Here is a 25,967-nt window from a genome sequence, read left to right on the forward strand (position 1 = left end):
TAATAGGTCTGCAGGTCGGATTCCTCTGCCATGACCCTATAGGAGGCTGGCATGGATCCATCTTTTCACACATCCTTTGAGGCTTTGCAGACATCTGTTGTGGATTTTGAGGGAGAACCATGGTTGATTATCTTGGAGTGTCCTCAACGGATTCCACAGATATTGGTCAGGGAGAAAGTTGCAGGTTTTCTTATTGAAACTTGTCAAGGGTCAGAACCTTTGCTATTTGTTAGGGCTGCAGTCCCTTCTAAGAAAAGACAAGAACTGCAGCATATTTTGGTCTGTCCTAAGGATCCTCAAAGGGCATGGCAAGAGTTTACTCAGAGCTTGTTTTCTGTCTTATTGGTCCTAAATCCTCATCAAACAGTTTTGGTATCTGCTACTCCTTGGAGCTCTACTCCTTCTGAAAGGTTTAGGGAACTGGATTCCTTGGATGAGGATTCAATGTCTGATAATGGGTCTTTGTCCTATTCTTCATAAACGCCTTCACCTTTGAAGTATGGCTCTGATATGGAGGAGTCTGTTAGCCCTGAGTCTCATTTCACCAGGAATTGTCCTCTAGGGATACAGTTGCTAGGATGATGGAATTCTTTAAGTGGGACTCTTCTCAAGTGCTGATATTCAGAGAAGATATTATGAGTTGCTTCAGGTGGATACTCCTAAACCATTGGCAGTTCTTTCTGTGTTGGCTGCCCTGTTAGATAATCTGTGTTGCTGATTCCTAGTCCCCTGATTCTCAGCCTTGTGCCTTCTGATAAAGATAGTAGGGCTATACAGAGGCTTGGTAAGAAAGTTTACACTGCTTCTACTTTGGCCTTTAGGCTATTATTTACCAGAAATGCATGACCAGGTATGCTCTGGCCTTGCTTGCTGAGGCTTGTCAGGTTATCTCTGACATATGATTTTGAAGGCAAATCCTATGCCTTATCGTTTTTAGGTTATGCTTCTCAAGTGGCTTGCCACTCTATTAAGTGTAGTTATGATGCTGCTGATGCTGCTTTTAGGGCTGCAGCTTTTGGGTCCATCATGAGGCATTATTCTTGGCTTTATCTCCAGTCTCTGCGTGAGCGCATTAAGGCCAAGTTGTTTGATGCTTCTTTGGATAATAAACATCTTTTTGATACTGCTGCTGTTAACATGTTTAAGTCTCTATAACAGGAAGGCAAAGCCTTGCATGACCTTAAAAATACTTTTGTCTCTCCTATCCATTAGTTCCAGAGGAATTGTTCTTCTAGATCTGCTTTTTTTCCCACAGGCAACCCTGTCAGGCCTCCAAGGGTAGGAAGGGTGGTAGTGGGCCCTTCCACTAAGTCTTCTCAGATTTCTGTGGCCTAGAAGCCTCCTTTATCTGATAAGCCTGATTCTGTTTGACAATTTGGACCTGCCCCCTTTACACCAGGTTATTTTTATCCCTTGGGATTTCCATTTTTCTTCCAAATTGGCCTATCATCACTTTGGGCTCTTGGGTTTTTTGTATTATCTGTCAGGGTTACTTCATTGCATGGGAATCTCTCCCACATTTTCAGCAATTCCTCAACCTTCTCTACATCAACTTCCTTATTTCTCAGATGTTCTAGGGCCCCTGTTGAACCATGGAACCATTCAACCTGTTCCCCCTTCCCAAGTGGAAATGGGTTTTTATTCCAGGATGTTCCTGGGTCCTGAAAAGGAAGGCACTTGAAGACCTATTTTGGATTTCTCCCAGCTCAACACCTTTTTCAAGGTCCCCTCTTTTTGGATGGTTGCTCTTCAAACTCCTCCACTTTTACTACCCCCAGACTTTACTGGTGTCCTTGTATCTGATAGATGCTTATCTTCACATCCTTATTTACCCTCTATTTAGGAAGTTTTTATACTTCTCTGTGTCTTCCTCTCATTTTCATTTCTCTTCTTTGCCCTTTGGCCTCCCTACTTCTCCAAGGGTATTCGCAAAATACATAGTTCTTGTGATCGACTTCTGCAGGCTCCAAGGCATTCAGATATTTCCTTATCTAGACAACCTGTTGCTTCAGGTGCCTTCTCCTAGTCTGTTGTTACATAAGGTTGCCAACTTTTCATGTAAAAAATTCTGAACATGTATGCAAAACCAAAATGTACATAATTTTGCACCCCACACACACACAGACATTCTATTGTCCCATTATTTGGCTATGGGTCCCTAGTTGCCATAAACATTGTTCAAAATTCTCAGTGTGCATACTGTTCTCTGCTTTACTTCTAAAATGATTACAGATATTTGGATTTAATTTAAAACATTTATTTCAAATTTAATAGAACAAACAATGATAGACATCTGCTAAACAAAGCAATACAGTTTCACAATGAAATAGACTTAGCATTAAAACTTCTCAGACTTTGAAACTCACATTCACTGAAACAGCATTGAAACCTACATTCAAAGAAAATACATCTGGCTAGTGATGGATTAAGTTTACCTTTGGAATGTTTTCAAATCATATGTGCTTTGCACACATTTTTAGGACCCTGCAAAAGTTCTTTGATTCACCTTCCTGATTATATTAAATTATAATATATAGTAATTAAATTATATCCTTTGTGTAATACAGCACTACATGTTACAGCATGTTTTGAATTTATAGTTTAACATCTTCCAGTAAGTAATGAAACAAAGCATATGAACCAGTAATGACAAAACTGCCCAATTCAGAACATTTCAACCATAAAAGGCCACTCAAACTTCTGTCATTACAATCCAGCAATATCATTCAATATGCAGAATCTCTGCTGAAGTAAAAATCATCTGAATAATGTCACATTAAAGAAACCTGTAACTAATGAAAATGTTGCTGCTAGCAAACAACTTTTTATTTCAGTGTTTCATGTACAAATTCAGTGCCTGCTGCCCCTAAAGAATAAATTGCCTATGTTACATTAAAAAAATGTAAGCTGGTAATATTGCAATAGGGAATGGATGGCAAATTGAAAGCAGGTTCATAGTTATTAGGCATCTCATCCAAAGGAGGAATACTCAGGACTGCAGCACCCAATCCCCTTAAAAATAACACAGTATCAGCAATCCACCACCATACTGTGGGGATAGAACCTACAGCCTTCAGCATTAAGACACAAGTATTCGACCTATTGTGCTACTAATACTTCTTTTAAAAAGCAAAAGTATGCTATCTGATGTGCTACTAACACATCTTTAAAAATCTGTACTACAATATTGATACCATTCGCTAAGCAAAACAGTTGCACATTGTAAATAAACTTAGCATAAGCAGCAGTAAACATCTCTTCCCTTGAAGCTCGCAATTCCTTGAAAATGTACTTGAAACTAAATTTCTTGAAAAAGGCACCTGAAACTCAGTGCCTTGAAAAATGCAGCTTGCGGGTTGCAGTAGAGGACTCAGGCTCTTGTTTCCTGTAGCTAAGGTACAGGGTTGAGTTTAAGCAAATTACTAACTGCCTGCTATCTCTAACTAGGGCATTTCACACACACACCTCAGCCTCTTGGTGCAAGAAATCTGGACAAAGCCTAAAAAAATAAGGGTAGATTATAAATAATATTATAAATATTGAAAAAGCAAAAATGTGCTGCGGTGGTGGTGTTTGCAGTAGCATTGTCGCCTCACAGTAAGACGTCCTGTTCAATTCTCAGCTAGAGCGTCTTCTGTGTGGAGACTTGCGTGAATGGGCATACCTTCGTCAAAGGTTGTGCAACAGGGCTGGCAACTCGGCACGAAAAAATCTACTGCCAATCATTAGCGGACCGGAGTTCCGCTGTGGTGACCCCTAACTGAGAAAAGCCAAAAGACACAACAACAACATTGAAAAAGGATCATGTGTATCTGGGATACAGGATTCAGACAGTGCTAATATTGTCCTGTCTTCCACCTCTAACCTTCTAGCAGTCTTTTCTTCGTCTGACTGCCATGCCAGCCAGGGAGTTTCTTCAAGTTCTGGGAATCATGGCTTCTTCTATTCCACTGCCTTCTCTTGCCAGACTGCACATGTGGAAGCTTCAATGGTACCTCAAGTCAGTTTGGCTGCAGCATTGTCACCCTGTGGACTTCAGTACACCTCTTCTTCCCTGTCTCAAGAAGGAATTTGAGTGGTGGATTCAACAGTTCACTCTCAACCTAGACTGGCCATTTCAGCCTCCAGTTCAGTCTCAAGAGCTGTTAACTAATGCCTCCATTATGGGGTAGGGGGCTTCTCTTGGTCACCTGAAAGTTCAGGGCCTCTGGCCTTCCCATCAGAAGTCAGACTATATCACATCAAAGAGATGAGGGCTCTAATTCCAGCCCTTCAGGTTTTGTAACCCATGTTCTCTCCATGCCCCTTGAAGGTGTACACAGACAACACTACAGTGATGTAGTATGTCAACAAGCAGGAGGGCACAAAATCTTATCTCCTCTGCAGGATGGTGCATCAGGTTTGGAAAGTGGATTTTGGTTATCAGTTAACTCTTCAGACAGTATGCATCATATAGAGCACAATCTAATGGCAGACTTTCTGTGCAGATTCAAAACCCAGGCTCATGAATGGATGCTTCACAGAAACATGTTTCTGGGCATTGTCCATTGGAGGGGTATTACTCAGGTTCCTTGGAAGGGGATGTTTCTTTATGCTTTCCTTGTCTTCCCCTACTTCCAAGAGTCTTACAGAAGATTCAGCTGGAGTCACCAAAATTGTTGCTAGTGACACCCTTTTGGCTGAGATAGCACTGGTTCACCCTTTAATGCATCTGGCCAGGAGCAATCATCACAAGTTACCTCACTGGTTGGATCTCCTCACACAGGACAAGGGGTCTCTCATCCAGCTTCACTTTCCACTCTACAACTGACACTGCGGGTGATAGTGTTTTGATCCCTTTCAGGCACCTCTTTTTCTGAGGACATGCTCAGGGTTTTACAGGAGGCAAGGAAACCCTCAACCAGAAAATCTTATATGTCCAAATGAAAAATATTTTTGGTCTGGTGCTATGCTTGTAACCAGGACCATTATTCAGTGGGGGACCCCTGGTCCTCTCTCATTTGTGTGAGTTGCCACAGTCTGGTCTGGCCAATTCTGTGAAGGCCCATTTGTCAGCCATATCTGCTTGTCTCCCTCGAATCTTCATTTGACTTCTCTTTTTGAGGTCAAAAATTTTTTAAAGACATTGTTAATATTAGACCATGAAGAAAACCTATTCCTCCTACTTGGGACCTTAATTTTGTTTTTGAAAAATTGACCAGGCTCCTTTTGAAATTGCAGATTCTGCTTCTTTGCAGCATTGTTCTTGGAAGACTGTTTTGTTGCTGGCTCTTACTTATGTTCAGAAGGTTTCTGAGCTCCAGGCCCTTATAGCCATTTCTCTTTTTTTGTTTTTTTTTTCACAGGGACGGGGTGTCCCTTTGTACTAATCCTTCTTTTATGCCCAAGGTAGTAAATGAGTTGTCCTTGATTCAGTCAGTACAACTCCTTTCTTTTTTCCCTTCTCCTCAATCTGCTAGAGAGAGGATCCTGTATACCTTGGATTTGCACAGACTGCTCAGGTATTATTTAGATAAAACTAAGACTATTTGCAAGTCTGATCAGCTTTTTGTTTCCTTTCATCCCATGTTATTGGGTTTGCCTGTTTCTAAGCAAACCATCTCCTCCTGGATATATAAGGCCATTTACTTTTGTTATTCTTTTCATGGCATATCTCTGTCTACTTCTGTTAGAGCTCATTCCATTAGGGCTGGTGCCTCTTCTGGTGCCTTTTTCAAGGGTTTGAACACCAATTCCATCCTGAAAGCTGCTACTCTGTCCATACCTTTACAAATCATTATAAGTTGGATATGGTTTCTAGGGCTAGAGCAGGTTTTGTTGAAACCATTTTATGTGGGTTTGCTGGAGATCTTCTCAGCCTACCACTTCTCATTCTGTATTTTGAGCTTTTTTACCTTCCATTCTATGTGGAATACTGCAACAGTGATATAAAAGGACATAGTGTAGTTGTATAAAATCTTACCATAACAGTAGGTGACCTTCTTTTCAGTGTTGCAGTATTCACTCCATCCCTCTAACCCCCTCTTTTTTGTTCCATATTATTTCCCTTCTGGATTTGCATGGACTCTTTTGTATTATGGGGACTGTTCTCTTCTGGGGCAATTCAGTTCTGGGTAGTTGCATCCAAACTTCCTTTTTATGCCCTATGTTCCATGCGGGGAGCATAGATGTGACGTACAGTGCATACAAGATCTTTAGGTTTTGCATATTGGTTGCACACTGGGCTGCCTTGCATGAGAAATCTCTTCTATGTGGAATACTGCAACAGTAAAGAGAATGACATCTACTGTTATGGTAAGATTTTACACAACTGTACTTTCCATAGTTTATAGTGCAAAGGAAGAGGAAGGTTAGATACATTTTAGCTGATCTGCAATATTAGTTCATTTTCAGGGGACTCCAGAAGCCTACAGAATGGGAGGTAATTGTGATAATTTGTAAAAAGTTAGACTGGGCTGTGTTAGCTATGATTACTGGGAAAATCATCAGTCTGTTCTTATACATGAGCAGTTTTGCTGCACCAAGAGTGGTCATTTAGATTGGCCTTATAAAATTGGTAAGATAGTCTGGGTAATAGTCTGGGATATTTTATTTTGTTTGTTTAGTTCATGGGAAAATAATGAGATTATAAGGGAAGGTGTACTTGATGGCCAGTCATGAGATAACTTGTGTATTCTTGAAATGACAGCTATAGTGAACAGATGAAACTTATATTACTCTTGGTCACATAAAGGTGGAGTAATTCTACTGGGTGCCTACAACGGATGTTGATCACCTGTTGTGTGTTTGCTGAATCCAGACTATGTTAGAGTATCTAGATAGCTGCAGTAATGTTTTATTCTGTTAGCTCCCATTGCCAGTTCAGATGTTCTGTAGAGCAAGGCAAACATCTCAGAGAAATGATGTTGCACCAGGTTACTCAGCATAACTTAGAATTTTGACTTAAAACAGAAACCAGATTAACAAAGAAGATCAAGGATATTAAACAATGTGATAGAAGGATTTCATCCAGAATTCCCCAGATGAACATTTAAAGAAGAGTTTTGCCATAAAGTGAATGTTAGGGAGGTCTCACTGAGTTTGCCTCTGCCTTGATGTGGATTAATTCTGTGGTCCCTACTTAGTCAAGCACTAAACATTATTGAGCACATTTTTTTTTCTAATAGTGTATGAGTTTCACTGATAAAATGTTTCTGTCACCTGGTCTGCAGGCTGCACTCATACAAATTCATATCTGATGATGAAGGTATGGTTATTGACACTGCTCAATATCTGGTAGAATTTCAAATGCAAATTGTTTTGAGTGCACTGTCACCTAACAAAGACAACCTATGGAAGCTTATTACCTATGATGACTTTAAATGAGATCAGCACAGCTTGTCCAACATGACAAGGAAATATTTAGAAAGTACTGATGTTACTCACAGAAGAGATCCAGACAAAGGTGGCTATACCATCCCCATTTGTACCAATTATGTCATCACAGTGAGGCCTATACCGCTTGATTGAAATATCTCTATGTGCCAAGAAGGATGTAATATATGCCTTGAAGGCTGCCAGAGTATCAGGGCTATACAAGTGCATACATGAGAGATCTTGGTATAGTTTATGTTGTAAGCTCCTCATGTGTACATAAATTATGAGATTACTTAGAGCTGGGCCAGATATCATCGGTGAAGAAAGTGAAGTCAAAGTAGTTAAGGAGTGGTCCATGAGGTCCTCAGTTAGAGGGCACTATTATATCTGGTAAATGAACACCATAGAGGACCACTACTTCTCTACTCTGACCTCACTTACTGCTTGGACTGATGAGGGTGACTGTGCTACATGCAGGTGAAAGAACCTAGTGAAAGTGAATTGGAAAGTACTGAAGGTTGCTAATAACTGAAAAGAAGTGAGCAAGGAGGCAAAAAAGTGAGCATCCTTGAAGGCATCACCGTGGTGGGTATTAGAGTACACAGGATTTCTACCTGAACATTGTCATGCTGCTGACTTTAGAGTGATATGAAGAGAACGCTGGCCTCATAGACAAATAAACACTAGGACCAGGTAGAAGGGGAGAAGGATAATGGTACTGCTTTAATGATAGCATTCTTGTTCTAGACTCTGTCAAAACATATGACAGAACAGTTCTGTGTAATAAAAAAAATAGAGGCACACAGAGAAGGCTGTGTCCTGCTAGGTGGATCAACAAGGTCCTGAAAGAAATGCCGGGTCCTTGTTTGCAGGGCAATGTATTAGCTCAAACTGAGTGGTACAGCTATACTGGCAAATCGTAAGGGTTTAATGGGGAACATATACTGGGTGGTAGATCTGACCTGGGTGATGGCTGTAAGATTAAGATCCCTTTCTTACCCTGTTAACTCTGCTGCCTAGTTAACAATGGTGTAATAGTTCAAGACAAAAATAATAGCATTTTCTTACTGGTTTGTCATTGTCTTCTAAAATTTAATCAGTAGCTCTCAAGAAATGTAATACAAAAATATGGTAAAAAATAGATGTTAGGAAAATAAGGACCGAAAGAAAGACAGGAACTGACAGTAAAAGAAAAAGGTGTGATTAGTCACACCGTTTTCTATCTTTTCTTTAACATTGGTTAATAATGTAGGACCAGTTAGATACATCCATTGCTTTTTTCCCCATTTCTGCTTCATGCGTTTTTGATTTTTATGGGCTGCACACTATGAGAGGAGAGGCGACTGTATTTCTGTTAAGGTCTACAAGTGCGTTTATTTCTTTTTTTCCCATTTTGCCATTTACCACTAAGATGAACTATGAGAAAAACTATCATAACTCTTAATGAATGAAATATCATTACTGAATCATTGAAACCACTGAATGTTGGTAGTGTATGTAAAACAATGTGCTGTTTTAGCTTTTAGACACATATTAGGGCAACCAAGTGTTTCATTGTTTGGGCTGGGTTGTTTGGTGTTCATGGGAAGGCAGGTGTATTTAAGTATTAGCTTATAATCCACATTATTTAGCAGTGCAGGCAAAAGGTAATGTCTGTTATAAAGTAATTTATTTTCTTTCAATTCATGTGAGGATAGGATTTGTTACAGTCTGATGGAGCATTTTATTGAAATAAAAAGATTAACTTCATAAATATTTCAGAGCAATTAATGTAAAGCTGATAGAAGGGGAGGTGCTGCATGCTTTTTAGGCATTAGAACCAGCACTTTCTGAAAAATATCCAACAAAAACAAATTAAACTCAGCTCATTAGTATTAGAAAGGGATTGCTTTCTTTCAAATTGCATGTCTTTTATCACCTTCTCATTAGTTGCACCTACAGTAAAAACAATATTTTCTAGCAAAAGTTTGCTTTCAAAGGGCAAGCTATAGGCAATTAAAGAGCTGAGCATCTGAAGTCATATCCATTCATTAATCCGTACATTTTTTGTACAAAGTTTATTGCATATATGTCTCATGTAATATTTTATGTAAACTAACCTATGGTTCTATTTTAATGGTATCAAATGGGAATAAAGAAATAAAATCTATGTGGTACTTTTAGCCATTTAAGAAACATACCTTTTTGCCATTCAACATTTAATTTTTGTTGCTCCAATTCCAAACAGCTTATAGAATAATACTTAAATAGCAGCATTGGACTTATGACTGCTTAAGGATTGCCAAGTGAACTTCTTTGTTTCTTAGGCTTTTATTCTGTGGTGATTCTAATAGCAGTAATAGCTTGAAGCTTTTTTTTCCATTTATGTATTCAAAAAAGAAGTCTGTAAAGAATATATACATGGAGAGACAGTAGGAGCTAACATTGTAAGATCCGTTTGTTCTAACACTTCTGTATGTAATCAAGCTATTAATTAATGCAACCCAAAGTAAATTTCTGGCAATATGTCTGTAAAGATGAGTGAAAGGGATGGAAATATCAGGGTTTAAATTAATCTATGTTAAACTATATTCTTTTGAGTCTTTTTTGAACAAGTCACTCTGTTATTTATGTAGGCAGCAAAGTAATGTCTTATGACAAGACTTGATGTGAACTGTATAGTCAGTGAGTGATGTTTTCTTATTTTTTCATCATATCTACTACTGTGCATGGAAAGTGTCACATGACTGAATCACCAGTTGCTACACACACACACACACACACACACACACATATGTGCATGTATATATATATATATATATATATATATATATATATATATATATATATATATATATATATATATATATATATATATTTCTGAATGTAAAGACTTACCTTGGGATTCAGAAATATTTTTTGCATCACATTAAGCAATTTGGGCTGACTAATGGGCATACATAGGATCAGAGCAATTCAAAGTCACTGGGCAAGAGCAGGGAAACCTAACAAATTCCATAAACTGCATAGTATGAATGGTAGTATAATGACATGGTAATGAGCAACATTATTAAAATGAGGGCACAGGTGAATGCAAATGAGAGTAATCAACATGGTAATATGATTCATAGATGTATAAATACCTTGTCATTAGACACCAGTTCCAGCATTATGGCAGCAGTAAAATCCTGGAGTTATGGAAGAAGATAAAAACATTGCATGGTGTACTCACTGCACTGGTAAACTGTGTGTGCAACAAGCTGTAGTGACTGTAGTCAGACTTTTGCTTGTCATTGCCCTTGGCAATGGTGCATCATTCATCCATATCTAACATGTTATGGCCTTCACAACACTGACATTGTGGACCTCTACTATGTGAACTAAGGCACCATGCAAGCATACCTATCAATTGTCCCTGATTTTACAGAGTGCCTCTGATATTTACCTTATATTGCTGCCCCGTCCCTCATAAAATGTTTTATTTTTTTCTGGTAAACCACTAAGATTACTCAGTCAATAATGCAAGACATTAGACATTTATACTTCTCACTGCTCAAATATGCACATTCACCCAAAACCTGTTTTTCTGTTAACCTTAAGTAGAGTAGTATTTGAAAATCCTAGTTTTTGGTCCTTCATCCCACCATTATTTAAGCTTTGTTACTGATTTTTGACTAAAGTTGAGAGCTCAGCTTGCAGCAGTTCGCTGAGATTTGCTGTTGTCCTTTACAGGACGTTCGGATGCATAGAGTAACTATCTCTACTGCTCACCATGGTATGTGTAGCCTTGAGAATACTAGCTGCAGGAATTTTTCAGCAATCAACAGGAGACAATGTGGGTGTTTCCCAGGAACCTGTCTCAGAAATACTATACTAGTTCCTCAATGCCATGTTACAGCAAGTGTGGGGGCATATGTGGTTTCCATGCACCACAGTGGAGAGATACAATACCGTGTAGGCTGTCTATGACATAGATCATTTCCTGAAGTACTTGGGGCAATAGACTGCACCCACAGTGCAATTAAAGCCCCACCTGTGGAGCAGAGACACAGATACAGCAACTGTAAGAGGTTGTACTCTGTCAACTGCTAGGTTTAATGCATAGGGTGAAATATACAGTGTGTCTATAGGCCATCTAGGTGGTGCCCATGAGTTCCACTTATGGCAAACATGAGACCTGTACATGTGGTTTAGGTGGGGAGATTTTACCTTTGGGTGCTTTATTTGCAGTGCTGAATATGTATTGGAGCCTTGGTTAATGACATCAATCAGAAATTCCCAGATCAATGAAAAAATGTCTACAACTATGCCCTGCAACATACATGTTACTTTTGGGTCTATATTATAAACCTGGAAGCTCTAAATACCAAATACATCTACATCGACACATAAAGGTCGATGTACAAAAACAGAGAAATACGTAATCAGTGAAAATGAAAACGCCGAACATATTTGCTTGGCCAGCAGTGAGATCATGGGGATGAGGAAATATATCCTTTTACCCACTGCAGTGCGGTCTCAGAGTTGGTATATTTAAGTAGGGGGGTGGGGGCATGGGTTCCTATTACATTTTCAAAACTATAAAACTCCGAATACTGCAAGATCAAACTTGCATGTTCGACGTTTTATAATTTCGAACAATGAAAAAAAAAATAAAAAACAACAAACAGAAAGTAACTGTTGCAAGGCCCCTGCAGCCCCCACATTGGGGGCTGTGCCTCCACGCTCCTGCTCTTTAAATATACTAACTCTGAGATCACACTACCTTGCAGTAAAGGCAAAGCTTTCCTTTCCACACTGTATTGCAATCTCGGAGTTGGTATATTTAAAGAGTGGGGGTGTGGGGGGCACAGCCCCCCACCATGTGTGGTGCAGGGGTGGGCTTGCCCCCCTGCTTGCAAGACTTTATTTCTTTTCTTTTCTTTCTTTTTTTTTTATGTAATCGAAGTTCTGAAACTTCGAACATTAGGTTCCGACCTTATGGTGTTTGGAGTTTCAAAACTTAGATAATGTAATAGGAACCATGGGGGCACAGCCCCCCACATGGGGGGTGCAGGTGGGCTTGCCCCCCTGTAAAAGTGTGGTAATCTAATTTTATGTAGTTACTTTGAGCGTACCTGCTTGGCGCTGTTGGGTGACAAAATATATTCGGTGTTTTCATTTTCGGCAATTACGTATTTCACTGTTTTTGTACATCGACCTTTATGTGTCGATGTAGATGTATTCGGTATTTAGAGCTTTCGGGTTTATAATATAGACCCGTTACTTTTTAACCTGTGTTGGGCCTGTTGGAAACCCGATTCTACTGTCTGCATATATTAGGGAGTACACTGCATTGTGCTCCTGGCACAAGTATTAAGATATTGTCAGCATGTGCTATGTTACATAATATCATTATAAGCAAATAGTTGCATAAGGACAGACTCAATTATGAGAATCATAAGTCAAGAATGAGTCTGATGTGAAACCTGCAGAGAAGCTGGCTGCAACAATGGACTCTGCCACACAAAGGCGAGAGCAGTATGGCATGACACTGTCTCAGATGCAGCATCTGCTTCATAACTATGGGCGAGAACAAAGCATTATACAGAAAAAAAAGTGATGTATGCAAACATTCACGCATACTGTGCTATTTCATGCATACATTGGCCACCCTGTGCATCGCTCATAGATTACAAGAAAGATACTACAGTGAACCGGGCACAGTTATCATCACATACACAGATGGGGAGGGTCAGAATGACAAGTATCATCAGTTGGCAAATGTGTGTGTGTGTGTGTGTGTGTGTGTGTGTGTGTGTGTGTGTGTGTGTGTGTGTGTGTGTGTGTGTGTGTGTGTGTGTGTGTTGATACATTTGAATATAATTTTTCCTGTGGGTGTCAGAATGGGAAGGGTGGCACTGGCCATAGAAGAACCTGCCTCCATTAGTGTGTGTGTGTGTGTGTGTGTGTGTGTGTGTGTGTGTGTGTGTGTGTGTGTGTGTGTGTGTGTGTGTGTGTGTGTGTGTGTGTGTGTGTGTGTGTGTGTGTGTGTGTGCATGCATGAGTGTAAATGTGTGTGTGTGTGTGTGTGTGTGTTTGTGTGTCTGGAGATGAACCTTGTGAACGTCTTGCTATCTATGTGCTGGAACATAGCCTCAGCAGATATTGCAGCATTGTGGTGTGATCTAACAAAGAGATCCAGGTCATCCACAGAAGATGTGTACTGAGACCAGAGATGTCACCATATACAGGACTGCCATCTCCTCTGAGATGTTCAGGCCTTATTTAGACCATGATGAGTGAATGAACTGGTCTGTGAATGTGGGCAGTTGTCCATGTCGTGGATTGACTTGGTGGTAGCATTCCAGCTGCATGGTCATTCATGTTAGAATGTACTTCCCTCAACACTGTATGGCAGAATGGCAGTGATGGTATTATATGTGCCTGCCTATAGCCTCCCCCTTCCAAATTGGCCCTCATCACAAGAGATGGAGGTTAACTGACCATTGGATGTGCATCTGTCATGACATTTTGCTGCACAGGGACATCTGCTTCAAATTGTCTTTGATGTTGTACATGTAGCTCATGCACCCTTCGAAGCTGTTAGAGATAGCTTATGCAGCCTTCACCAGGTCATCAAGTATTATAACAAGGACAATGCTGATGTAAGCCTGTCCTTGTATTATGGCCCAGGCATAGCTCTCAACTTCTTAGCACAAAAAGGCAGGACAGCCAAAAAAATGGAGGGACAACCCCCCCCCCAAAACAGGGACAGATTTTAAACATTGCTCTTATAAACTTACAAAGTTGCTAGAATAAGAGGTCTTGTGTTACCACATATTTTCTGAAAGATATGAAGTCTGAAACTCAAATGACTGTCATTATTTAGTGAAATCAGTCCTCACTGATTTGCCACAAAAATCCAGAAAATCACATTTTATGACAAATAGACCTAAACTATGAGGCAAAAATCTGGACATTCTGCTAAAATCTGTACAGTTGAGAGGTATGGCCAGGTCATACACTGGATCACGGCCATTGAGTCAGCTAGTTCGTGTGGGGAGGCAGTACCAAACTCAGCATCCACCCATGTCTTCCATTTGCCCATTGCAGCATGTGGCAACCAAGGAGGAGTACACAGTAGGGGAAGTCATCCATTCCTGGGTAGTTCTGACTGCAATATCCTGTCCTTGAATGTATTCCTGTGTTTGTGTAGGTGGGTTCCATAGACACAGAACTTATGTCCACTAATGGTATGGACCTTGTGGCCTATGAACACATGCGGAATTAGCTGCCATCACCATTAGGGAAGTATGTGTCTCTGATATCCAGTATAACCATGGTGGAGAATCAATCCAGATGACCCTTTACCTGTGAAAACATAAAAAAATTTACCTACACTAAATAAGACCCCTCACTGATAACTGAATCACAGTGAATGAATCTATAGTGGTACAGCTGACTAATAGGTAACATTCTTTGTACTGTTAGGTTATGCATCAGGAACTTTGATGTTTCTGTGTAAAGACATGGTTATGATTGCAAACAACAAAAACCACACATGTCCTCTCTATGCAGATCCTTGATCATGTTGAGATTAACAAACCTGGGATATCTCCAATGGATATATTGAGTACTGAGGTGAGCATTGCACCTTGATGCAGAACTCATGTGGAATGTAGACGGTGCCTGGTCTCCCATGCAAACAACCCATAAACTCCTTCATATCAGTTAAACATTGTTTGTCAGAGGCCACCTTCCACTGACCCATGCTTATGTGTCAAGTATGTTGCCCTAGCATTAGCAGCACTAATAATGTCTGTGGCACAATGTTTCACTTACTCATAAAATCCTGCTCTGACCACAGATAGCATTGATGTCATTAACCAAATCCCAACAGGTACAGTCTCAAAATTACCAGTTTGATTTCTCAGGGTGGATCATGTGCTAACCATGGAGATGGAGTGCCTGCAGCAAGATCTCATTTTCTGCATAGGAGAACTTGCATATATGTTTTTTCTCCATATTCTGGCATCCTTCCAAGAAATCAAAAAGAAAAAAGTATATAAGAACAACCATATTCCTATGAAACATGTGCCTACAGAGCTATAAACTATAAGGTTCCTGAGTGGCTTGAGGTTTGTGGCCTTGTTTTATATCTATGGAGAGTATCACACTCACATCGGCTAACCATGGACTGATATTGTCTTACCTCTGCTGTAACCCCCTAATACCCCCAAAAGAAAGGAAAAATACTGAAGATGTGGACTTCATGCTGCAAATGCATATAATGGTCTTTGACAGTACTCTGCAGCTGAGTAACATCCGTGGTACACCTGCCACTGGGTGACCACACATACATCACATTTATGATAACAAAACACTTACTCATGGGCATATTTTCAGTATACATGCAGAAAGGTACAAAACAATGACCTACTATCTAGACTGTGTCAAGGCCAGAAATACATTTGGGAGACAACAGGTGATTTCTACTGCCCTCTGTTTAATGCAGCTACAGAAACATCATTTGTTGGGCTTACAAATGTGCTGCTGCTAGATGCACACTTTAATTTTCTTTACCAAGACTATACAAACAATTGAATCCACCAAGATTCTGACACACAAAAAACATACATATCCACTGAGATGTAAGTACTAAAAATGCTGTTTTCTTCTATGTTATCCAGCATTCAGAGTATATGATGTACAAGACTTACCAAGATCAACATGGCCACAGACAACAGTAATAACAATAAACATGGTGGAACACACTACTTCTATGAAACCATGTATAGGTTCATAGGTTCATAGGTAGGTACTAGGCTATCGGCCCAAGGGCCTACGTAAGCCTAGCCAACAGCTCAGCAAGCTCCTGTCTGGTGCCCTGCAGAGTTCTACAGCAGCAGAGAGACAAAAGAGAGACTTTGGAGTGATTAAGTATCATTTTTCTGCATTTTCTTGCTGCCTTTAGCTAATTCCACCTAAAACGCCGATTTTCTAGAGTTTCTGTGATTTAAAAAGCTTGTTTCAGCTACATATTGTACTTATTTTACTGCCTGCACTTTAACAAAGTAATTGTTGTGTTTAAATTACCTGTTTAACTGTTGTAGGCTACACACTCAAGTGTGATAGCCATTTCTTTGCATTTAAAGTGTTTTTTTTATTGTATCTGCTTTATTTTCTGAAAAAAAAAAAAAAAAAATACTTGTTTTCCCGCCTTTCTAAGCTAGTTTAGTCCAGTTTTCAGGTTAGTGCTGAATTCAGGGCTGTGTTACAAGTTTCTTTGTTTGCCCATACCTTACTTGGATAGAAGGAAGTTTCTCTGTTCACTGTTGAGAGAGGGAGCTTTGAGCAGCCTATCTGTCCCTGGAGGACTGGTTTCAGCCCAGAAATTAGTAGTTTATTGGCCATTTTGGGCTAATTTCTATCTCTTTCATTTCCCTGCTATAAAACTCACATTTGCAAGGTTTTTGTGCTAGTATACAGCTCAGCAAGCTCCTGTCTGGTGCCCTGCTGAGTTCTACAGCAGCAAGGAGACAAAAGAGAGACTTTGAAGTGATTAAGTATCATTTTTCTGCATTTTCTTGCTGCCTTTACCTAATTCTGCATAAAACATTGATTTTCTAGAGTTTCTGTGATTTAAAAAGCTTGTTTCAGCTACATATTGTACTTATTTTACTGCCTGCACTTTAACAAAGTTGTTTTTGTGTTTAAATTACCTGTTTAACTGTTGTAGGATACACACTCAAGTGTGATTGCCATTTCTGTGCATTTAAGTGTTTTTTTTTCTTGTATCTGCTTTATTTTCTAAAAAAAAACAAAAAATATACTTTTCCCCCCACCTTTCTAAGCTAGTTTAGTCCAGTTTTCAGGTTAGTGCTGAATTCAGGACTGTGTTACAAGTTTCTTTGTTTGCCCATACCTTTCTTGGATATAAGGAAGTTTTTCTGTTCACTGTGAGAGAGGGAGCTTTGAGCAACCTATCTGTCCCTGGATGGGTGGTTTCAGCCCAGTAATTAGTAGTTTATTGGCCATTTTGGGCTAATTTCTATCTCTTTCATTTCCCTGCTATAAAACCCATATTTGCATGGTTTTGCATGGCTGGAAGTGCTGGTTAGCTAGGGTATAAATATTCCTGGCTCCACAAAGTCTACTCTTCAATTTTTCCCTTGGAACTAGACAAACTTTCAACTTAAGCACTCAAATCATTCACTTCTCATCCCTGCACTTGCCCAAAACTCATAGTAAGCACTAATAAACCTTATCACTAGACTCCCCCCATACTGTAGAGAAGGACAAGGCTCTCTATTCGACCTTACCAGCCAATCAGTAAAACAGTTCACTGTACCTATCCAGGCATGTCCAAACGGCAGTTTCAGATGTACTCTCCAGTCCAACTGGTGAATCTGGGCATTTTGAGGCAATGTTACAATTGCCTCATGTACACAGACAACCCTCTCCTCCTTCCACCAAACACTAATACATGCGAGAGATGCAATTATACAGCCAAACTGGAGGCTAAGCTCTCTCAACCCAAGACTGGACCAGGCAATCAAGAGGAGAAGGGAATTACTTGCATCACACCATCAGTCTCACATAGATCTATGAAATCAGCACTGGCAAAAAACACTCATAAATATACAAAAACATACTCGGAGGCTCTAAATAAAAATCTGTAAAAGCAACAGAGACCTCCAAAGCAGATATCCAAGCAACCTCCACCCCCCCCAACACAAACCATGAAACACATACTTCACAAAACCAGTTTGCCACACAGTCACAGCCCTTAAGGCAAAATAACATACCCGACACACTAGTAATAGGTGACTCTATACTCAGGCACACTGACGTCCCACTCACTAGTCTCAAGAAGAAGAAGGTTGCTGTTAGTTGCCTGTCAGGTGCCAGGATCTGCCACATAAAACAAGCACTCAGGTCACTCCAGAACAAGTACAAATATGACTCTGTCATTGTCCATGTTGGTGTGAATGACCTGAGCCATACCTCCCTGGACTACATGAAAAGAGACATGGAGGAGCTCTCTGATCACATAGCCCAGGCTGGTATGACCCTGACCCTGAGTAGCATCATGCCCTCACCAAGAATTATACCACGGTATAGAGAAAAAATTATCAATTTCAACAATTAGCTAAGCTTCTGGTGTCATTCAAAAGGGATCCAGTGTCTGTCAGCCTGGGATGACATGCTCGACAAGCCATGCTGCTTTGCTAGAGACAGCTTGCACCTGTCACCCTTAGGCTTTCAAATACTGGCCAAGGCTCTTGCCACCCCCATAGTGACTTTTTGGCAAGGCTCAAAAGACAAACCCACCTCCGTAAATAGCACAAGTAACAAAAAACTGAGGGTAATGCTGCTCAATGCCAGAAGTCTAAACCTCAAAATGCATGCACTCGAGGCACTCCTCAGTATGGAGAAAATCGATATATGTGCAGTAACAGAAACCTGGTTTAAGGCTCCAGCGAGCACCCCAGCACTACCAGGCTACAACTCATACCATACATTTGGCCACAAAACCCGGACTGAAATACAAAAGGTGGGGGAGTATCCATATTCATCAAGGATACCCACACCTCCAGGTTAGTGGCACAGCATGATACTTCAGAGATTATCCACGTGCAACTAACAATGGGCAAAACTGCTATTCAAATTATAGCTTGCTACAGATCACCCACCACATCCCATGACCCCCACTCTGCATTCCTGGAAACACTGGGAAACATAAAGGTCTTACCAAACACCCTAATATTGGGTGATTTCAATTATCCAAACCTTAAATGGGAGAACTACTCCAATACGAACTCCCTGGCCCAAAATTTCCTAGAGTTTATAAACTCAAATGCCCTGGATCAACTTGTTAACACCCCCACCAGAGGTAACAATACATTGGACCTGGTCATCACCAACATGGGCAATTGGTGTTCCAAACCAGAGGTCAACCCCTCGCTGGTTAGATCTGACCATAAACTAATCACTCTGGATATCCACATTCTGCCACCACCCCCGGTCAAAGAAACCACTGTGAAAAACTTTTCAAAAGCAAACTTCAAGTTACTTAAGACTGAGGTGGGAAGTTTCAAAGCCCCCATGCTAAAGGATAACGCTGTCCAAGCTGCAAAATCCTTTACTAATGCACTCTACGGGCACCTACAAGAATGCATGGATCATGCTATCCCAAACAAAACCAAGACTCACTCCTCCAAGAAAAGGAAACCAGTCTGGTGGACCCCTGCCATAAACAAGCTATACAATGGAAGGAGGAAACTAGTACAGAAAAGAGTAAAATACCAAGAAGGGAAGACATCCCTGATCAGTATCAGCAAGAAACTATGTTCCCTCATAAAATCATCCAAGGCTAGCTTCGAAAGAAATATTTCCATGGACTCCAAAGATAACCACAAGGCATTCTTTAGCTATGCAAAGAATCTAAGTGACAATTCTCAGATCTGCTCAGAATTAGTGCATAATGGCACAAAATACACTGAACCTACCGATATAGCCAACATCCTGGCAGACAGGTTCAGTGCAAACTTCACCCCCCCTCACCCCCAAAAGGGCCCATAACTATACCAGAAGAATGTAGTGCCCATGAAATCACAGACACTCAGGTTAAAACAGCCCTCTCCAAAGCCAAAAACACAGCATCAATGGGACTGGACAGTGTCCCAGGCTGCGTCCTACACGAGCTCAAAGATGAACTAACACCTCACCTAAACACACTGTTTAACCTCAGCCTCTCTACAGGCTACGTGCCCACAGAGTGGTGCATAGCAATGGTTATTCTGCTCCACGAAGGTGGAGCCACAACAGACCCGGGAACTATCGCTCTATAAGCCTGACTAGCTTGGTCTGCAAAGCTATGGAGTGCATCATCATGGATCTCATTAACACAGACATTGAAAACCTACAAACACTGGACCCAACCCAGTTCGGCTTTGTTAAGGGCAGATCATGCCTCTAAACCTGGTGGACTTTTTTGAGACAGTTACCAAGGCTATAGATGAGGGAAAATGGTCCACACAGCCTACCTAGACCTTGCAAAGGCCTTCGACACCATTCCCCACTCAGGTATTATAGACAAGCTCACCAGCCTGAACATAAACCCCTACAACACGAGCTGGGTTGCCAACTGGCTCACAGACAGAACCCACATGGTAAGAGTTACAGGAGGTAGGTCTGACTCTAAACTGGTTACAAGTCGCATTCCCCAGGGCTCAGTCCTAGAACTCCTCCTGTTCAGCATATACTTCTCAGAAGTACAGGCAAGTACAGGAGGACTATGGCTCACCTAGTTTGCAGACAACTGCAAACTATAAGCTATAATTGACTCTCTGGCTGACACAGACATCCTCCAAAAGGGTCTCACTGAGACAGATACCTGGTGTCAAAACCATGGACTCAAGCTAAATGCCAAAATGTGCATAGTCATCCCCTTTGGAAAAAACAAAGTACCCACAAACTACCACATAGGTGGTAGCCCCCTAAATATGGAAGACTTAATAAGGGATCTGGGGACCCAAGTAGATAGTAACTTCTCCCTTGATAATCACATTGCCAAAGTGGTTAGAAAATCCTTCTATGTGGCCCATTTAATCACAAAAGGGTTTGCATCCAGATCGAAAGAGGTCATTGGGCCCCTCGATGTGTCTCTCATCAGACCCATCATAGAGTACAATGCCCCATTTGAGATGTATCTTACAAGACACCTGCAACAACTGGAAAGACCACAGAAGTTCCTAACCAAGAGGATTACTGGCCTCAAGAAGATGCCCTATGCAGCTCTACTGAAGAAACTCCAGCTGTACTCGATAGCATACCACCTACTAAGAGGTGATCTCTGCCTGACATCTCAGATGCTCAGGTAAGAGCCGCCCTCTCCAAAGCAAAAAACACAGCATCAATGGGACCAGACGGTGTCCCGGGCTGCGTCCTACACGAACTCCAAGAAGAGCTAAACCCAAACATAAAACTACTGTTCAACCTCAGCCTTACTACAGGATATGTGCCCAAAGAGTGCCGTACAGCAACAGTGGTCCCTCTCCATAAAGGTGGTGCCTCAACGGAACCTGGAAACTATCGCCCCATAAGCCTGACTAGCTTAGTCTGCAAAGCTATGGAAAGGATCATCATGGACCTCATAAATAAAGATATTGGGGACCTACAGACACTGGATCCTACCCAGTTTGCCTTTGTTAAGGGCAGATCCTGCCTTTTAAACCTGGTTGATTTCTTTGAAACAGTCACCAAGGCGATTGACGAGGGGAAGGTGGTCCACACAGCCTACCTGGACCTCGCTAAAGCCTTCGATACAATACCCCACTCGGGCATTATAGATAAGCTCACCAGCTTAAATATAAACCCCTATGTAACTAGATGGATTGCAAACTGGCTCAATGACAGAACCCGCATGGTTAGAATTGCTGGAGCCATGTCAGACTCCAAACCAGTTACAAGTGGTGTCCCACAAGGCTCAGTCCTGGGACCTCTCTTGTTCGGTATATATTTCGGAGGTACAGACCAACACGGAAGGACTGTGGCTGACCAAGTTCGCAGATGACTGCAAACTGGGCGCCATAATCGACTCTCCAGCCGACACAAGCATCCTCCAAAAGGGCCTCATAGAAACAGACAACTGGTGCCAGAGCCATGGCCTCAAGCTAAATGCCAAAAAGTGTATAGTCATCCCTTTGGCAAAAACAAAGTGCCCACAAATTACCACATAGGTGGTAATCCATTAAGTACAGAAGAAGTAATTAGGGACCTGGGGACCCAAGTTGATAGCAATCTCTCATTTGATAACCACGGCCAAAGTGGTTAGAAAAATATTTTATATAGCCCACCTAATCATGAAGGGATTCACATCTAGATCAGGGAGGTCATCGTGCCTCTTTACTCATCCCTCCTCAGGCCCATAATTGAGTACAATGCCCCTTTGGGATCTACCTTACCAGACACCTGCAGCAACTGGAAAGACCCCAAAAGTACCTCACCAAGAGGATCAAAGGGCTCAAACAGATGCCATATGCTGCCCGGTTAAAGAAACTCCAGCTCTACTCAGTGGCATACTGCCTGTTCAGAGGCGATCTGTGCCTGACGTATAAAGCCATGTCCAACCCGGAATTAATGGACATGCTGCACCTCAGAAAATCCAAATCCCATCGAGCTAGAGACTTGAACCTCAGCACTGAAATAAATAGGACATACTGGAGGGACAGATTCATAACCCAGAGGCTCCCTTCACTCTGGAATAAAATCCCAGTCCAGGTTAGGCAGAGTCCCTCATTGACTCTCTTCAAGAGGAATCTTGATGAGTGGATGGGAGATCGTAGGTTTACCCTGGGTATCACTTCTATGTCACTGTTAGACAGAGGCACAGTATACTAACCTCAAAAAAGGGCATAGCAAAATAAATTTAAAATGGGTGGCGAAAGCCAAACACATTCTGGCTAGGCTTATAAATGCCCTAGGGCAGATAGCCTAGTATGAACCTATGAACCTATGAACCTATGAACCTATGAACATACAAGGCCATGTCCAACCCAGAATTGATGGACATGTTCCACCTAAAGAAAACCATATCCCCTCGAGCCACACGCTCCAGGGATCTAAACCTCACCACAACAATAAATAGGAAGTGCTAGCAGGATAGATTCCTGTCCCAGAGACTTCCCATGCTCTGGAAAAGATTCCAATCTACATTAGGCAGAGCTTCTTGCTAACCTTCTTCAAGAGAAACCTTGACAAGTTGATGGGAAACAGAAAGTTTACCCCAGGGATCACTTCAATGGCTCTGCTGGACAGAGGTACAGGGAATTAATCTAAGGGGGCGGCGAAAGCCAACACATTCTGGCTGGGCTTATAAATGCCTTCGGGCAGATAGCCTATTACCTACCTATGAACCTATAACAAGGTTCCCTGGCTTACACCACCCAAGATAGTTATTTTCCTGTGCCACTGTGGAGCAGAGACACCAAAGTGATCCCCGGGGTGTATTTCCTATTTCTCATCCACTCATCAAGATTTTTCTTGAAGAGTGCTAATGAAGAACTTTGCTTGACATAGATGGGTAGCCTGTTCCAGAGTATGGGATGTCTCTGGGACAGGAATCTGTTCCTCCAGCATGTCCTGTTTATTGTGGTGACAAGGTTTAGGTCCCTAGAGCATGTAGCTTGGAGGGATTGGGATTTCTTTAGGTGTAGCATGTCCAACAGCTCTGGGTTTGACATAGCTTTATATGTTAGGCAGAGATCACCTCGGAGTAGGCGATATGCTATGGAGTAAAGCTGGAGTTTTTTGAGGCGGTCAGTGTAGCACATTTGTTTGAGGCCAGTAATCCTCTTTGTGAGGTACTTCTGTGGCCTTTCCAGCTGCTGCAGATGTCTTGTTAGGTACATTCCAAAAGGGGCGTTGTACTCTATAATGGGACTAATGAGTAGAGGGAACAATGACCTCTTTTTTCCTGATTGATAACCCTTTTATGATGAGGTGTGCCACTTAGAAGGACTTCCTGACTACTGTGGCGATGTGACTATCAAAGGAGAAACTACTGTCCACCTGGGTCCCAAGGTCTATTATCACACATTCGGTGTAAAGTGGACTGCTGCCTATGTGGTAGTTCATGGGTACAGAGTTTTTTCCAAAGAGGATGACACTGCACTTTTTGGCATTGAGCTTGAGGCCATGGCTCTGACACCAGGCATCTGTCTCAGCGAGGCCCTTCTGTAGGATGTCCACATCATTTGGGGACTTGACTATGGTGCCTAGTTTACAGTCATCTCCAAACTTCATTAGCTAGAGGCCTTCTGTGTTAGCCTGTACTTCAGAGAAGTAAATACCAAACAGGAGAGGTCCCAGGAAAGAACCTTGTGGTACTCCACTTGTCACTGCTTTGAGGTCAGATTTGGAGTCTGCAACTTTTACAGTGTGGGTTCTGTCAGTGAGCCGGTTGGCAACCCATCTTGTGATATAGGGATTTATACCTAGTTTAGTGAGTTTATCTATAATTCCAGAATGGGAGATGGTGTCGAAAGACTTGGCGAGGTCAAGATAGACTGTGTGAACCACCTTGCCCTCATCTATGGCTTTGCTGACTGCCTCAAAGAAGTCAGTCAGGTTCAGGAGGCATGATCTGCCTTTCACAAACCAGAACTGGGTGGGATCCAGAGTCTGGAGGTTACCAATGCCTTTGCTTATGAGTTCCATGATGATACGTTCCATGGCCTTGCAGACCAGGCTCGTCAGGCTAATGGGTTGATAGTTCCTGGGATCAGTGGTGGCACCCCCTTTGTGGAGTGGGATAACTGTTGCTGTGTGCCATTCAGTGGGCACAAAGCCTGGTGCGAGGCTATTATTGAACATGGTGCTTAAGTGGGGAGCCAGTTCATTCAGAAGTTCGTGCAAAACACAGCCTGCGATGTTGTCTGGTCCCATGGCTGCTGTGTTTTTGGCTTTAGAGAGTGCAGCTTTTACCTGCGTAGTTGTGATTACAGGGACTCTGCATTCTTCATGTATAGATATGGGCCCTTTAGGGCATTGGGGGGGGGGGGGTAAAGTTAGCACTGAACCTATGTGCCACGATGTTGGCAGTATCAGTTGGTTCTGTAATTTTTGTGCCTTTATGCTGTAACTCAGAGCAGATCTGGGTGTTGCCACCGAGATTCTTGACATAGCTATAGAATGCTTTGTGGTTGCCCTTAGAATTAGTGGTGATTTTGTTTTCATAGCTGGCTTTGGAGGATCTTATAAGGGATCTCAGCTTCTTACTGAGGCTGACCAGGGAGCTCCTCCACTCACGGGATTTTACTCTCTTTTGCAACAGCTTCTTCCTTCTGTTGTACAGTTTGTTTATGGCAGGGGACCACCTGATTGGCTTCCTTTTTTTGAAGGATAGCATCTTGGTTCTGTTTAGGATAGCACGATCCATACACTCGTGTAAGTGCTTATAGAGTGCATTTGTGTAGGATTCAGCAGTTGTAACTGTATTGTCCATCTGCATGGGTGTCATGAAGTTCACCACTTCTGTCTTAAGAAGCATGAAGTTGGCTTTGGAGAAATTTTTTACCATGGTTTCCTTAATGTGGGGTGGTTGCGGGATGTGGATATCAAGGGAGATTAGCTTATGGTCGGATCGGACCAACGAGGAGTTGACTTCAGGTGTGGAACACCGGTCACTCATGTTGGTATTGAACTAGGTCTAGGATATTGTTGCCCCTGGTGGGGGTGTGGATTGGATAAGTTGATCTAGGGCACTGAAGTTTATGAATTCCAGAAAGCGTTGAGCTAAGGAGTTGGTACACGAGTAGCTTTCCCAATTAATGGTGGGGTAGTTGAAATCATTCATTATTAGGGTGTTTGGTTGAACCCTAATATTTTCCAGTACATCAAGAAAAGAGGAGTGAGAATCCTGGGGCATGGTGGGTGATCTGTAGAAAGCTACAATTTGGATTGCAGTTTTGCCCAGAGTTCATTGCACTTGGATAACCACGGATGCATTATGCTGAGCAACTAGCCTGCAGGTGTGGATATCCTTAATGAATATGGACACACCTCTGCCTTTGGTGTTTCGGTCCAGGTTACATGGCTGAAAAGTGTGGTATGAGTTATAGCCTGGTAGTGCAGGGGTGCTCTCT

This window comes from Protopterus annectens, chromosome 5.part1 (assembly GCF_019279795.1).
Source record: "Protopterus annectens isolate FY-2018-M chromosome 5.part1, PAN1.0, whole genome shotgun sequence".
Classification (NCBI taxonomy): domain Eukaryota; kingdom Metazoa; phylum Chordata; order Ceratodontiformes; family Protopteridae; genus Protopterus; species Protopterus annectens.